Source organism: Protobothrops mucrosquamatus, unplaced genomic scaffold, assembly GCF_001527695.2.
Source record: "Protobothrops mucrosquamatus isolate PMUCROS unplaced genomic scaffold, P.Mucros_1.0 scaffold82, whole genome shotgun sequence".
In the NCBI taxonomy this organism is placed as follows: Eukaryota; Metazoa; Chordata; class Lepidosauria; order Squamata; family Viperidae; genus Protobothrops; species Protobothrops mucrosquamatus.
This window is the reverse complement of record NW_015386459.1, coordinates 103,995-108,721: the sequence shown is the minus strand read 5'-3', so window position 1 is coordinate 108,721 and position 4,727 is coordinate 103,995.

Below are 4,727 nucleotides of genomic sequence, written 5' to 3'. Positions count from 1 at the left end.
CATATGGATCCTGGGGACTTTCAGATCCAGACAAATATGCAATTATTAGCCAATCACCCAGACATCATGCTGGTAGAAAAAGATCAGAAGAGAGCAGTGCCAACTAACAGCAACATTGGGAAGGAGTACAAGGAACTGGAGAAGTACCAGGAGGAACTAAAGAGGATATCTACAGCTGTGGTGGCACAATGGTTAGAATGCAGTATTGCAGGATAACTCTGCCGACTGCCAGCAGTTTGATTCTGACTGGCTCAAGGTTGACTTAGCTTTCCAACTTTCTGAGGTAACTGAACTTAATGGTTCCACTTGCTGGGAAAAAAACACCTCCAGATAATTTCTGCTTGACATGCAACTAAATACACAATGACTTGGGCTAGGAGAGGAGTTTGTTTTTGTAACACATGTGTGCATGTGTTCAAATACTGGGAAAAAATATTTTTTTAATAAATAAAGTCCCATTCATCCTATTTAGTTTGAAAGAAAGCAAGAATAAGGTAGAGTCATTACATTCTCTTTTCAGGATTTATGAGTATTATCTTTCTGGATAGTTTGAGGAAATTTTCACATTTTTGAAGATCTGGAAGACTGACAAACAAGTATTCATTTTTAATTATACCATCCAAAATGAATGGTATCATCCATAAATATTAAGAAATAAAATAACTTTCATCAGATTCATCTTACTTTTGTGGTTTGTTTTCTTATTTCTGTATTTTAAATTTTGCTTTTAGAGATATGAGTGACTGGAAGGCAATTTTTATTTAGGTTATTTTTTTCTTCTGGTTTATTTTCAAGCACAACCCTCATATCTGTTCTCTTTCAACCATAAATCCCATGTAAATTCATTCTTCATTTCTGTTGCATAGAATTAATATGAACCAGGCAGGAAGATTAAAGAATTTGTTTCATCTGATTTCCTCATCCAGCTTTTCAGACTGGAACTGAGAATGCATGCAAGCATCTAAGATTAGATGCACCAATGACGTGAATATATTCAGCAGTTTGTGGATGAATCACAAAACACCTTCAAATTCTATCAGTTCTATCCATCCAGATATAACTTCAAAGAAAAAAAAAAAGAACCATCAAAGGAAACTCTAAGGAAGATGATACAACTGTTATTAACTGTTTATACCTTACTTTATTTTCCAAAGGGTGCTTGTTATCTAAACTACTCACTTTTGGAAATAATATTCATATTTAATTTTCTATGTGTTATTAAGAGTTCTTTGGTCATATAAAAATCTTCTTGATAGATATGTGTCGTTTGTAACACAAAAATGATAAGTTATTTCCCATTTCAGTAATGCCAGAATCAGCATATAAGACCAAACCTAACTTAAACCATATTAAAAGGCATTTAGAAGAATATAGAAGCCGTTTAGAGAGCTTTCCAGAGAGACAACAGACTACAGAAATCTATTTCAAAGATAAATAACAATGTACAGAGAGAAATAAAAAATATTTAGGGGATAAGATGCATAAGGGATATGGGAAAAGAAACAAGCAGAGAAAGAATAAGTTTAGGATAAAAGCGTCTGACTATTGTACTGTTTGACAAATATTGTTTCATCCTAATAAGACACATAGAAATGTTGTGCTGATGATGGTTGCAACTGACTTGATAAAAGTGCTTGCTAACAGATGTTCTGTTTTCCAAAAGAGAATATTGTGTGGCTGCAGTTTAAACAAAGCAACATCAAGACACTCTGCTAGTTTGCAGTTATTTGGGACAGCTTGACATTTGAAGGTAGCATTTTGGGATCATTGGCATACAGATATTGCTCATATTACAACCATTCATTTAGCGACTGTTCAAAGTGACTTACAAGCAGTACTCACACTTAGAACTGTTGCACCATCCCCAAAGTCATGTAATCAAATTCAGGTGCTTGGGAACCACTATGTATTTATAACAGTTACAATATCCTACGATCATGTCATCAGCATTTGTAACCTGCCCAGCTGTTTACTAGCAAGCAAAGTCAATGGGAGAAGCCAGATTCATATAACCACATGATTCAGTTAACAATTGCAGTGATTTGCTTAACAATTGTGGCAAAAAAGTCATAAAATTGGATGTGACTCATTTAATAACTACCTTGTTTAGCAACAGAAATTCTGATCCTAATTGTGGTCGTATCTCAAGGAGTGCCTGTATATCAAATATCTTAAAATTAATTATATAACATTCAGTTAATAGGCACAACCCATTCTTTGATAGATGCTAAACAAGAGTTCTGTAACCTAACTATCTCCTCAAATATCAGAGACAAAACTCCAGGCAATCCTGACCTGAACTGTAAATGTAAATGTAAAGGATGCAGTAGTTTTTGTGATCCACCTATTTCAGTCAATCTCCATTTACAAATTATATTGTTCTAAGGAAAAGCGGAATTGAAGAGGAAGTAATCCTTTCCACAAGGAGTCCTTTCAAATGAAATGGACTTGTTGAAATAACAAAAAGAAAGAGAAATAAAACACATCAAGGAAGCCCTCAGAACATGTGGCTATCCCAAGTCAAATCTCAAAAAAAGACGTAGCAGGAGCTCCACCCTAACAGAGGAAGAAAAAAATAAACGAAGCAACGTAATCATTCCATACATTGCAGGAATATTGGAAAAGCTCAGGATGATCTTCAACCAACACAATATATGTGCACACTTCAAACCTAAGAATACACTAAGGCAGAGGCTTGTCTACCCCAAGGATAAAACATCCAGACACAAACTGAGCAATGTGGTATATGCAATACAGTGCAGTGAGCCAGGTGATGATCTGTACAGTGGGGAAATAAAACAACAACTTCATAAACGTATGGCACAACATAGGAGAACAAACCCATCAGGACAAGAGTCAGCAGTCCATCTGCATTTAAAAGACAAAGGCCACTCTTTCAAAGACAGCAAAATCCCCATTTTGTACAGAGAGGCCTGCTGGTTTGAAAGAGGGGCCAAAGAGGTCATCTATGTCAAAATTGAACAGCCCTTTCTCAATAGAGGGTGGTGGTATCTGACATCATCTATCTCCAGTATACAACACAGTCCTTTCAACAGTTCCAAGAAGGCTCCACATCCATTTGCACTACTCAGGTGACCCTGAAGACACAGATAAGCCTCCAAGTAGCACTAATGACTCACTAAAAGAATGCAAATGAACAGCTGTCTACAAGGAATATAAATCCTTTCATTTCTCACCATCCAGTCAGAGCTGAAGAAGCTTCTTCTTAAAAAAAAAAAAAACAAGAACACCCAGTTGCTGTGTGAAAAAGCATCTTTGGGATATCATAGTTATGACCTGGATGACTGAGAATCTCCATAGACATACAATACTGGTAACACTTTCTATATGACAGCCTTCCCACTTTGTCAATACTATAAGTAGTTACTTTAATAAGTTCAATTTCACTATACACAATTCCATCCAACCCTATTTTAATCCATTTCAGACTTAGATTTATTTTTTTCAACCAGTAAAATGTAAAGCATTCTTTAAAAGGGCAAGCTGCTACATTCTTTTAAAAGGAATGTAATATGTGATGAAAAAAACTGCTGCTCGATAGTATTTTTCAGTTGGTATAGTCAATAGCAATAAAAAGAAATAATTGACTTTTTTTTAATCCCAGACTGTTTTGTCATAGTAGCTGTCCTCTAACATTTTTACTATGGCATTAACTACCAAACCATTAAAAACATCCACTTTAATGCTTTCCAAATCGTAAAACCTTTGTGCCCGGGAATGAGGGGATGTTGATTTAGATAATTTAACTATTGGCTTGCCTGCTGAATGTTAGATTTTGGTATAGGATCCAATGTTAATGAGGAGGCTACTTTCTATAAAGAAAATTCTAATGTTTCAAAGTGGTAGAATGAAATAATGTAAAATTCTAAAATATCTTTACATTTAATATAACGTATGAACAGACAGGGAGGATTATAAAGTTGATAGCTAAGTCCCATTTACCACATCAGCTGAAAACATCAATTAATGTCTTTTCAGGTTAGGAATCTGTTATCCTGATTTTCCATTCTTTCTTTATAGATATCTGAATGTGGATGAACCTTTTCATAAAAGGTGTAAAAGATGAAATAACACTCAAACTTTGTCATCTGAGGTGACTGGATAGCTCTAATGATGTATGCCATCTAAGTAGAAACAGTCTCAAATAGAATTATTCTTTGCTTCACCTCTATAGTTCATAGTGTTCAAAGCCACAAGGAAGCCATAGCAACATAACAGTATAGACCAAATACCAATGTTTCATTTGTCTCTTATATTGAAGACTAGTATATCCTGGCTTCCAGGAACAGCGGCAACTCAGTCTATGGGTATTTTACTCTAGAAGATAAATGCTATGGTCAAGTTAAGTGAGAGGATATTACTGCTCAATGTGCCAGCTCCCACAAACAAATTTCAGTCCTATCCCTAGCCCAAATCAAAATCCTTCACTTCTCCCAAATCTATATGGAGACAGATATCCGCCATGAGTTGCTAAGCCCCTCTCTGTTTTCTTCCCACACTCAATGGACTATTGCTTGGTTACTCCAGAATTCTACTATAATTTTGTTCCTAAAATGAACATCATTTTATCCTTCTGCTTTATGAACATACACAACTTAAAAACCCATCCAAAGATGAAGCCATTATAGCTATCATATATTTCTTCTTTTTTATCTGAAAGAACAATAAAAATGATGTCATGAAATGTTTGCCTCCCAACTCTAGAA